A 12,972-nucleotide genomic window follows, 5' to 3' on the forward strand; every position below is an offset into this window, starting at 1 on the left:
AATCATTAACACTTTTTTGAATACGTGATTGTCCTGCAGAAAAACTGAATAAACTGCCAACTATATCGTTTTTTACCTTTAATTAAGTATACGTGTATCGATAAAAAAGCTCACCATTGTTGTTTCTGCGTGATGACCGACACAGAACTGGACAACGAAAAGTGCAGGGACAGACCAGGGCCTGTCGTACAGCTGATTTCAATTTTAAAAAGCGGCATCTTGAGTTTTTATCTTTAGGTGATGAATTAGATTATAAGTGTATTTAACACACCCATGCACTCTTATACTATTTTAAAACGTTTTGTCACCGTGTTTATGCTAGCATTTGGGGTGATAACTTGTTGCTGTACTTTATTAACAATGATTGCAAAAACATTGTGCCAACACAAATTGCAAAGTTCAACAAATTGGCAAAATTGAAAACAAATTAGGTTTGAACACAATTAACAAATCTACAAATCTATATTAGTTCAAAGACAGTTCATTAACCATGGAACTGGCAAATGTGTTTGTGCTTTTTGATCAAAAAACGTCAATATGTCAGTTTGCCTTATTTTACATTGCACAGCTGTTCGAAACTTGTATGTTCCGATAAAGCAAGTTCATATCAGCATAAACTTTATACTATTTTGTTTCTATTTTATGTCAAGAAAAATGGCACAGTTATAAATGCCGTTATGTCGCCTAACATTGCAAACTAGACTGTCTTGAGAGTCCTGTGTGTAAAGAAAGCCATGTATAATTTTTTTTGTGTGTTTTAGATAATATTATCTTGGCAAACCTTTTGGTGTTCGCAAGGCAGAGATTGAAAAACACTCCATTATGGTGGTGAGTGGTAATTATGGAAAAACAATAGGAACACTAAAGGATTTCATCTGATGATAAGCAACACAAAAGCTCACCAATCTTCTTCTTGACCAATACAGAGAAACTGAACCATGGATAAGTAGAAGGGCAGATCAGGTCTTTCTGTCGACCATGGTAAGCGCAGGTAATGCCCTGTCAACAGATATAAGTGGTTAGAAATGTGCGTTGAAATGTCGGTTGTGGAAAGTCATTCACACTAATCCAGAAGTCACTCAGAAAAATGCATTTGCAAAGGCAATGTTAAACCTAAGCGAAATTGTGTTTTATATTTTATATTTTTATGTTCGTTACGTATCTATTTTGCACACATCCAGTTACATCCAGTTGTTAGAAAATAAATGTTTTGTAAATGTTCTCCAAACACAAACTTTAACATTTCTGTTTACCAAAAAATACACGTGTTACCTCAATTCGTGCTGAATAACAAGACGCATTCGAATGATCAGATCCCAGTGTCTTATCTCAATGTCATGCTGACTCGCCACCAGGTTTTCCACAGGAGCGACCACTGGCTGCAAAGTCATCCAGATGGTTCAAGCAGACCAAGTGGTCTGCACAAACAAAAATAGGTTAGGGTTGAACCTCAGTAAAACATAAGAATACGCAAAAAAATTATGGTTGAACTTGCAAGAACCGATGAAAAGCTCATTAATACTGAAAGTTTACTTGCATCGTAACTACAAAAACGTCTAATTCAGGGGTTCTTAACCTGGGGTGCGAGAACTGTTCCTAGGGGGTGCGGGGATGCTGAATCATTAAGGTTGGTTAGGTCTATTCTATTTAAGCAATTACAGAAGGGGGAGCAAAAATTGGTTAGTGATTTGCAAGGGGTGCAGCAAGGAAAAAAAGGTTAAGAACCACTGGTCTAATTGATAAACGGCTGTCACATGAAAAAAACAAGATATTCCGATGCAGTTTTTCTAATTCAGAGTTGGCTGTAATGTATTCTTATTTCATTTCAATCCGAGTAAAATACATACAACGAGGCCTAAGTTTAACACCATTGTTCTTCTTAAAGTAAAAACGCAAGCAAGTTTGAAGCAGGAGAAAAAGACGAGGACATGTTGCTTGGTGCCGTTATTTACGGTCGAATGAAACAAACACTACAGAGCAAAACCCATTCACAGATCGTAATAAAGCCATCTATAAAACAATGACTGATTTTACAAGTGCGTGACAACAAATAAAAAAAATGTCAGCTCATTTCGGAACGTGGTGATTCATAATACTCATAAAGCTGCAAGATTTTATGACTCTAAATTTGCTTTCAAATGAAAGATATCGTTGTCTTCCCTGGACAAATATTTCCGTCACAACTCGTACCAGCAACATTTTTAATGACCTCCTGTTGCAAAAACTTTTGTTGCAAAAAGGAAATGAGGCTAAGGTCAATTAAGTAAATGTTGTTTGACATTAGCGTCGCCATACAAGGTAGCGGCCCTGGATCGAGGCAAACACAATAAAACAACGTCGTAAAATCACCGAGTACGTTCGTTCTGCGACAAAACTTTAAACGAAACAACACCAAACTTAAGCAAGGCGGTATTAGCCGCACCGATTTCCGAATTTAAATTATTTTTTAATCTTTTGCTTTTCTTAAAAATCTTAATTTTTTAATTATATTTTTAACTGTCGTTCAAACCAGCGTGGTGACGTGTTGTGTTGAGACAAGTGGCGAAACTGCAACAAAGGCAGTTGTCGTTAACTTGAAACAAGAAGATGGAACCATCTCTAAATGAATTTAAACCAACTTTAGCTCCACATTCACTAATTTCTAAGTTCCCTTCGTTTTTTGAAGCTGCCAGCATCTAGCAAGGATGTTTTGACAATAAAAACTGTTTTCATTCGGTTCTACGCATAATGTTGCTGTTACACGGGATGATAATAATGATTACAAAGTCTACCATAGACGGTCATTCAAACCGAAAAAAAGCATCCCAAGCATGGAGAAAGACATGTCTAATGGTATTGTTAAAATTAAATGAAACATTACAAGGTCATTGTCACTAGCTTTATTAAAACATCTGACAAAACTAGAAAGGTTTTTTTGCAACATATATATACAACCTGCTATATATTAGCGGATTTTTGAATGGCATTTTTACCCTGCTTACACGACGTAAACTCGTGGTGTTGGATAAGTATTTAAGTCAAATTATCAAAGAAATGCAAAATAACAAGAGGTTACTGTTTTAGCAACTCAAAAACTCACTACTTTTCGTTCTGACCAACATCGTGAAACTGGAGCATGGAGGAGTTGAAGGGCAGATCAGGTCTTGCTGTCGCCTTAGAAAAGCCCAGGTAATGTCCTGTCAACAAATATAAGTGGTTGGAAACGTGTCGGTTGTGTCATTCATATCGACTACAATACAACACAGCGTTTATTTATAGCTAAGAACCGAAAAACAAAGCAGGAAAAAGTAGTTAATTATCCATAATGTACTAACATTGCGCTTATTTTTACCATCAAACGTTTTTGGGTACTCCTATTTTTGGTCAGTTGCTTTCAAATAAGCAAATAGGCTTCGTTACAATAAAATATAATAGCATTAGAAAAATGACAAAGAATTGTTAATGCGAAGGCAATGTTAAAGCTGGGTTAAACTATTTGCTACGTTACGATGTCCTTGTCGCCTCTAAGTTGCCAAAAATACACAAATGACAGAAAACATGATATTCTTTAAATGCAGAAATGATGCACAATCAATTACCACCATTACTTTACTGTGTCTTGCCAATGAGCCACATTCCTTTGATCTGCTTCCAATCAGTGTGCCACCAGGTGTCCACCAGTTGTCCCACCAGGTGTCCCACCAGAGCAATCATTCTTCGAAAATGCTTCGAGATGGTTCGCCAAAAGTGGAGCTTGTGGTCTAACATAAAAAAACAAAGCATAAAATACGCTGAATTTAACGTCGTAGACCTTATCGCAACCGATGAAAAGCTTATTTGCACTGAAAACTAACTTGTTTCGTAACTGAAAAGCTTCTAATCGATAATGAGCCGTCACATGAAGACAAAGATTGTCCGTTTTCACTTTTATTTCAGTCATGAGTTGTCTTTAACGCATTTATAGTTTCGTTATTCATTTTAATAACTGGTTTGAGCTTCAGTGTTCAACTCATAAGTAAAGTAAAAATCCATTTATATCGCAATATTTGCACGTAAAATGTGGTTTTGTTATCATTTCACTGTGACTTGCATATTGACGTTATCAGGACATCTCTCAACTTATGTTGGATCTTCTTGTCCCACTTAAAAGAAATTATAAACATTGCTAATGAAATGATTAAAGCACGTGTTTACTTCGCCTTGTAGTCATTCTAGCACTCTACCACAATGAAGGATTTGTCAAGCAAAAAAAATGTATCCCACTGGGTCGAAAGTATAAGGATTTTGTGTATGTCTTGTTCTATTTTCTAATTCCTATCTGCAATACATGTTTGTGTTATACATCGGTTTCGACATTTCAGTGATGTAAGTAGAACCGCTCAAACATGTACAGATGATATTGTGTTGAACTAGCGTGCTTGTTTCCCTAAAACATCTTGCGACCACCTTAAGAGCCGTACGCCAAGTTGGGAGGCTTTGGAAAGAAAACGAATACAACAATATTTGGATGCAATGAAGAGTTTACTTGTTTCAGTTTAATCTAATCCATACCAAAACTGTTTGTATTCGTTTCCTTTCCAAAGCAGTGCATCTGCCATCAGGTGTCCCACCAGAGCATATAGTGACTATAAAGATCGTCATACCACCGCCGTGTGTCGGGTCTGTACAGAGCAAAGTGTTTTTAAGTTAAGGTGAAGCGACACAAGCAAGCAAAAGATTTAAACAGGAGAATAAACAAGGACGTGGTGCTTGGCGTCGCCATACACGGTCGTAATGTGATTCTCGAACGAAGCAAACACTCAATCATAATAAAGCCACCGATAAAATCCAACGGGGTTTTAAGAGCGTGTTATAATAAATGGAAATAAAAACGCCAGCAATTTTCCCACTTGGTCATTTACAAATTTGCTTCGAATGAACGATGTCGCTCCCTTCCCTGAATAAATATTTCCGTCACAACTTATACCAGCAACATTTTTTATGAATTCCTGTATCAAAACCTTTTGTTGCAAAGAGCAACTGAAGCTAAGATAATTAATCAATATTTCATCTGTAGTTTTGATTTGTAACAGTGCTGGTAAAGCAGACTTGTAAAGCTGGCGGGATTTTATGCCGAGTTAGGGTTTATATGCCAATAAAACAGGTTTGATTCGAGTCTAAACTTTACACCGAGAAATGTATTTAAAAAGTATCGGGTTCTGTCCGGGTTTCAGGCATGTACTTTTATCAACAAAATTTTAGCTCTTCCGGCAGTTTTTATTTTTATATGCCAACGTTTCGATGTGCCATACGAAACACCTTCATTAGTATGACATAAATTGCAAACATAAGTTATTACAAAGCGAAAAGGGCGGCGAATCATACACACAAAAGGGCGGTGGCGAAAAACGCAGTGCACAATACAGTGAATTCAATGCGCTTACGGCAAGAGCGAAAAAAATATGAAGTCGATGTTTTAACATTAAGGACCAGATCGGACTTGTTTAAAAAGTTAAAAAGTTGATTGAAAATGGAACAAATTTACAGGACTTGGTTTTGCCAACGGAGTTCTGAGTTACCCTGTATCCCACAAACGGGACACACACAGCAGAACATATTTACACAGTTGTAAAACTGATTTTAGCTTTCTCTCAATAAACAAATGCCCCGAAGAATTACGGTAATGGCTTTGAAAATAGGTGAAACAACTGTTAAGGTGCGCTATATGCTGTTAGACAATCTTTGTTGTATGCATCGAAACATAACTTACGAGAAATGCTTTAACTAAACAAATGCAGCGTTCATTTATCCAGCAAAATTCTGCTGTTTATACAAGAAGCTCATTTTACTCACGGCCAATCTCACCGAATCGCGCCGTACAGTCGCAAGCCAAGCCTTTAACCCCGCGCTAAAAACACGATTGTATATTATAATAACCTATCAATAGGTATTGAATTACTTGCATTAATTGGGGCTAACAAATTTGCATTAATTAGGGTTACCCAACAGAAATGTCTGTGAGCAAAAAAGACACAGTGTTTTAAATTAGTAAATGCCTCACTTGTGACCTATTTGCCTTAAGTGGTTAAAGTTACAGAAATACTTCAGAAAAGGGACCCTTAAATACAGCAGGCCTGGAATGGGTACTATGAAATCAAGTAAGACAAAGCTCATTGAACTGTAAAACGCAGTTTGCCATTCGCGTCGCCATATTAGGTAGCGATCCTCGATCGAGACAAACACAATAAAACAGCGTCGTAAAATCACTGAACACTAAACCTAGGCAAGGCGGTATTTACTGCGATCAAACAAAGCCTAAATATTTTAAAGCAGTTGTTTAAACCAGGGTGTGCTTGGTGCCATTATCCACGGCCGCAGATTGATCGAACGAGGCAAAACTCAATCGTAATAAAGCCACCGATAAAATCCAGAGCGGGGTTTTAAGAGCGGGTTACAATAAATAGAATATAAAAAACCAGTAAATTCACAAAACTTTACGATTCTAAATTTGCTTTTAAATGAAAGATGTTGTAGCCTTTCCTGGACAAATATTTTCGTCAACTTGTACCAGCAACATTATTTTATCAATTCCGGTCCCAAATATTATTTGTTACAGCAACTGAAGTTTAGGTCGATTAAGCAATCAACATTTTGATTAGGTTCAGTGTTGGTAAACCAGAGTTGTAAGTCGGGCCAGGCTTTAATGTCGTGTTCAGGCCTGGTTCAAGCCTAACTTTACCAACAAAAAAACATATTTACACCATCGCAAAATTGATAAAGTAACGAAACCTTTTCCTGAAAATTATTTTAAGAGCGCAACGTAATGAAACACAAAATTTGATAGCTTCGTTTCTGCAGCAGCCCAATGTGCAACTGCACTGATCAATTGCGGTAACAGCTTGGTGAAACAACTGTTAAATGATCGCTGTATTCTGTGAGACAAACTTTGCCCATTGCATCGAAACACAGCTAACGAGTAAATCTGATGCTAAATAAATACAGCGTTATTTTTAATCAGCAAACTTCTGCTGTTTATACTAGAAACAGCGCTTTCATTTTACTTACTGACTGTCACCCAACCTCATCAAGACGTGCCGTACAGTCACAAGCCAAACCTTTAATTTAGCGATTAAAGCACAGTTACAGATTTTCAAAACTTATCTATGGTAAAAATGCGCATGCTAGATTGATAAATAATATAACATTACTGCGCTAAAACAGCAGATTTCTAATCACGTTAAAGACTGCTTAGCAACATTTATGCCCATGAGTGAAGCAAAGCAAAGACCGCCCGCTCTGTATTAACCGCTCATTTGTAAATCAGTAAATGCTTCACTCGTGATCTTTTTACCTTGAAAGGGTAAACGTTTAAATTTAAATACGCCCAAAACGGGTGTATTCAAGATAAAGTGCTTTAAAATACTTTACAAAGCAACAAACTATAAAACTATAAAACTCGTTGATCATGTGCATTGGTAATAATGGTCGTTTCAAAAAATTCGCGTTTGGGAAACTTGTGGATCGGTGTCACGCAGGACAACGTGTGGTAAACAGTCTAATCAATTTTTTTTTATAATTTTTTTTTTGCCCAGAAAGATGGAGCTATTCGTGCATCTGCCACCGACCTCTCTTTATTTCCGTCTCGACTTTAAGTCGTGTACTGCCGGGTTTTCAAACAGAGCGAATTTTATGCGATTTTCGTGATTATAAAGCCAGTGCCACAATTGCGATCTAAATGAGCAACCCTACGTTGGTTTTCGGACCTGACTGTACCACTTACCACCGTAAACAAAGTAAGGTGAAAATTTGTCAACACATTGGTTGTATGGGAGGAATTCGGTTTGACGTTACGGTTTACAAAGCATGGGTTGTAAGATTTGACTATGTACGACATCACGTAAGCATGAAAGGTTCTAAGTGTAAGTAAAGAAGTTTATATCGTATTTGTGTCGATTGCAAACCCAGACCTGTCAATCAAACAAATTTTACCTTTTTGGAATCAACAGTACAGGAACCTTTCGCTTTCGGTCAATCTTCGACACAGTGTGTCTTCATTTCAGTGCTTCGTTTCTGGTCGTATCTCATATCGAAGTTGTATGCTCCAGATGTCCCACCGAGCAAATATCTCGAGGTCTTCAAGATATCGTCAAGTTTTGGCCTGCACAAAACCATTGTTTAAGTGGCGTTTCTTGCGACAAGTTTAGTAAACGCGCTTCAAGGCAAAAGAAAAGCTTAAGATTATTTCACAACGAGTTTTTGAGCTGTGAGCTTAACAAGTGCTTTCTGTACAAGCTTCAACATCTGAGGTTTAGAACCATATTTGTCAATTGGTAGCAAACAGCAAAGACCGTTGTATATCAAATATTACAAACCACACACGTTACATCCAAATCACTACATCAGGGAACGCAGAGATTGCAGTCAGACAGTTGAGTCGGAATGCAACGGCTTTTATGACGCTTTGTCCTCGCTTAACATTTATACCCAATACGAACAAGATGTTGCCAAAGCACTCAAAAAGTTAGACTATCTTGGAGTAGATGCTGGCAAACAACCGTTTTTAGCTTTCTTATCAAATCTTACGAGCATAAATAAAAATCTCACCATTGTTGTTCCAAAGTGTTGAAAAACACAAAACTGAGCAACGGAAGGTACGTGGTCGGAACAAGCCTGGTCGTCGTATATAACTGATGTTCTGTGAAAAAAAGGGCCAAAAATCTTAATGCACTGCATCAAAATATTCAAGAACCTAATCCAATAACCAAACAATTGAATAATAAAGTTTAGGGAAACAGTTATTATTTAAGAAATTAAAATCGCGTTTAGTTTTTAAAGTGAATGCAAATTAACATCCGGGCGTGGAACTTTATGAAAACTTATATGAAGCTTGCAGGAACATTTTGGTAAAAGGTTAGGAGTGTTCAATCAAATCTTGTTTAGAAAGCGGCGTCTTTAAAGTTATAATCAATAGGACACTCACGCACTGTTAGACCACTAAACTGTGAGGGGCGTTTTATCAACGTGTTTGTGCCAGCAAGCTGGATTTTAATACAATTTTGTACCCTTAGTTGTCACTGTTTTTCAGTCAACGTGTGCAAAAAAGTAGTGTTGATAATTACGTAAAACGAATCATAGCAACAAGTGTTATAAAAAAAATCAAAAAATACTGGTTCAGGGACAGTTCATCAACATAACCAAGCAACTACTGCATCAACTGACAATACCAAGCAAATACTAACAGTCGTTGTATGTTAAAGTTGGTTCAGCTTTAATACCCCTGCCCGTAAATGTCACCAACACTAAAAGTTAATACATTTCAAACTTGGTAATGTAAAATAAATGAAGCCCGGTTTCACTAACACAAACATTAATTAGAAGTTTTATGTAACTCGAATATGCTGTGGTTAAGCGAACAATGCTTAGCCTTTGCTGATAATTTCTTGGCGACCTTTGCATCAATGTAAAACAACAGTAGCTACTGCCGCATAAATGCCGCAAACTAGGTTGATTTGGGGCATTTTGCCCACAACACATGTAAGTACAGAGTTAATACAACTTACTACGCATCTTGTCTTCTACACGATACCTTCACCCGAACAAGTTTGCGCTTCTTTAGTCGACATCAAGCACTTGCAGACAAATTTATAACAAACTGCAAACCGTTATTTTGTTTCTCGCGCCACGACTGCTGCAACCAGTCGTGCCTTTTTCTCCATCTCGGTGGAGATTTGAAAACACGTTTGCTCCAGGCTTAACACGTTGAATCTTGTGTCGCCCATGGGAACGGTGCCCTATGCATTTTCAATATTGGTAACAAATTTTGTTTTCAAATTCGTTAAACAGTAATAACATTTTTCTCAAAACAGACAAAAGTTAATATTGCTTTAGTATTGATATTTGTTTGCATTTCAAAATATGGCTACCTCCAAACAAACACTCAGAATATATTTGCAACACAAGAATATATTTGCAACATTAGAATATATTTGCAACATTACAACACAAAATTACTTGCAGTTACAGAAAGACTTCCAGCATGTTACTTAAACTTTTGTTCCAGCTTTATTCTAGTATAAATCCATGGAGTTTGCTTTCGAACAAGGACGAGGTAACAATGCAGCCGACTGTTCCACGTTAAACCAGCAACTGAATGTGCTGTTCAAGACTTGTTGGTTTGTGTGTATTAAAATAGACAAAGTTATATTCTAACAATTATTCATAATTATCACCGTTTCGTAATAGGTAGATAAAAGCCTGTATACATGGACAGTGTGAAAAATGTGTCTAAAATAAACAAATGTAAAGGAATGCTACAACATAAATACTCGTCGCAATTAGACACAATAAACTTATGGGACTTATGAGCTTTTTGAGCCAATATGGGTTGATACCAGTTGTAAAGTATATTAAAACCTCAACTTCAGGTCTATAACTCTTTGCTTTGATTTAAAAAAAATTCTAGTTTAAACCAGGGCACAACCTACAATCATTGGTCAAACATATTTAAATCGTTAAGTAGAATAAGAAAAATAATTGACTGTAAAGTGGCGCAGTAGATACAAGGAGACTCGAAAATCACACAAGCACCAGACAACCTGTAACATCCATAGGCAAACGGTTTTTGAAGTGCTCAGTAGCGCCACCGCCTGTCTGCCGTTATTGCCTGAATTGTTCAGCTTTTTTCTATTCAGATTGTGTTATACTCTGGAATAAGCTCAAGTTGTGCAAAGTTTAAAAATTATCCAACTACCTATTAGTGTTTTTTTTCAGACTTTGGCAGTTGGTACGTGCTTAATGAAATACTTGTTTTAAACTATAGTTTCTGTGTTCTATAGGCAGGGTTGCCATACGGTCCCTATTTCTAAGATTTGTCCTTATTTTAAAGGGCTATGGTTTTAAAAAGTTCATTGTCGTTATTTCTAAGAAATGTCCTTATTTTGACTTGAGTCCTTTTTTTGTCTTATTTTCAACAATTACTAGTCAAATCCCTGCTACAAGTAACAGTAAACCAAGACCTGAGCCGTTGTTAGATGCACGAAGTATTTTTTACGAACAACGAGTTGCTGGGACAGATTATTTCTGGCCAAAATATTGCATATGTCATGGCTCGTATAAATGAAAAGATTTGCTTAAAAACGCTTGGTTTGTTTCGTATGAAAATTTAATTTTCGGTTCTTCTTATTTTTGGTTTCAAGTCGATGGCAACCCTCTCTATAACACTCATGTTCTGATTTTGTTAAAACCTGTAAACTTTTGAGTGGAAACAACATAAGGATATGCAAAAACATAAGGATACGACCTGAATGAAAAACGATGAACTTCCAAATTCAAACATAAAAAATTGCTCAATAAATTTCAGAGACTTCGGCACATCAATGCTTTTGAAATAGGGTTGGGGTTGTTGTTTTTTCGTCGGGACATTCCAGTTTCAAACCAGTTAGGGTCGAATTATTCCGCCTACCGAATCCTATTTTGTTTTTGGGGGTTCAGTATTCAAATCAGGTAGTGGTGAACAACTCTTTGCATTCTGTAATACTTTTGGTTTGTTTATTGGCTGCTGAGTTACAGAATAAATTGTGAATTTAAATGATCGCATTCCTTACTGGTGCCAACTTGATTTAATATTCGCTCACCACACATATGTTGTTGTGAAATGAAATTTATAATGTCAAGTTTTACTCGGGCCAGGAAAGGTGGTCGAGCTGCAGCGCTCACGAGAGAAAAATCATGGGCTGCTGCATGTTATACTGGGCAATCATCATCAACATTTTCAGCTTAATTTTTCAGAAAACAAAACAGTAAAAATTTATACCGAGTCGGTCATTTTTAGTTCTATACCTTGATATTCATGAGCCATTAAAATTTGATATTCAGACTATGCATATGTGGTATGAGGTAGAGAATCAACAGCGCCACCCTCGTCTTGTGGGGCCTGTCGAGCTGAGCAACACTATGAACACAAAACTTCGTTTCTTGCGCCCCTGAACCGACTGTTGTTGAACCCGCCATACACACAACTGTTGGTTTGGCATATCAGTATTGCACAGCCAGGTATTCCTACATTTCCTGTTTATCACGTCGTGCCCACTAATTTGTGCTTCCATGTTATTGTTTAAGTTACTGCTTAGGTCACGTGTTCCCTGATGATTAATTTGTCGAAATGTCAAAAAGAAAATATTGATTTAATTTGAGCTTGTAATAACGATGCGACCAACGAATGAAATACGCATCAGAATCAGGTTTTTATTTGCAGAGGCCCCTCCTCGCCTCAACATGTGACGACCGGCCGATAAAAGAAATTATCATGTCGTCTCCTTTCATGAAAATAGTTACAAAAGGACAAAACAGAATCGTTGGTACACAAAAATGTTACGCCAAGTAGTCACATAAAAATGTATCATATGTTAACAGGGGTAATAACTTAATGTTTACAAGCGGAAAGTTATGACAGCATAGATTGCTATGTTTGGTGGCGTCCCTTGTTAGATAGAACAGCAGGGAAGGCAGAAACATTTGATAAAAAAGACAATAGTTACAAAATAAAGGAAACATTTCAACACAATATGTACAGATATACAATGCAGAAAGGCTACGCAAAGCATAAAAAACATGAGTATATACATTATATATGGGCGACCTAATTTGTTAAAAACAATATAAAAAACTTGAAGGTAGAGACGCCACTAGATGGTGTGCGAGATACTGACAAATTTAGACTTTTATGACGAAAAACAAACGTCCAATGAAAGTTAAAACTTGTTTTTTAACTTGTCACATAGTTTCGTTTCGGTTGAAAAGTTAGAAACACGTTACATGGTTTTGGTCTCAGACAAGTAAGTTGGGTTTAAAGTTTTACCTCAACCCAAAATTTGACATTTGCTATAAAACTTTTAAACAAAACAACGACAACGTATTGTTACGTGGAAATCAGAGGAATAACCCCTAGTGACGTCACTAAACAACAGCATGGCGAACGACAGCAAAAGTTAAAATTAAAGCACAATCGGTTACAAC

At 36.8% G+C, this 12,972-nt stretch overlaps 1 protein-coding gene and 1 long non-coding RNA gene across 2 annotated transcripts in view; both read right to left on the reverse strand.

Moving 5' to 3' along the window:
* LOC145222983 (vacuolar protein sorting-associated protein 33B-like) overlaps positions 1–12,972 on the reverse strand; it is a 148,557-nt gene that overhangs the window by 79,508 nt on the left and 56,077 nt on the right. The window lies entirely within an intron of this gene.
* LOC145224484 (uncharacterized) lies at positions 29–9,579 on the reverse strand. The gene is made up of 8 exons (XR_013859665.1): positions 9,519–9,579; positions 8,563–8,653; positions 7,948–8,116; positions 4,531–4,640; positions 3,588–3,740; positions 3,080–3,176; positions 1,273–1,418; positions 29–999 (listed from the first exon to the last, which is right to left on the reverse strand). It is a non-coding gene; the product is annotated as an uncharacterized LOC145224484 (long non-coding RNA).

This window comes from Phallusia mammillata, chromosome 4, assembly GCF_965637545.1.
Source record: "Phallusia mammillata chromosome 4, kaPhaMamm4.hap1.1, whole genome shotgun sequence".
Lineage (NCBI taxonomy): Eukaryota > Metazoa > Chordata > Ascidiacea > Phlebobranchia > Ascidiidae > Phallusia > Phallusia mammillata.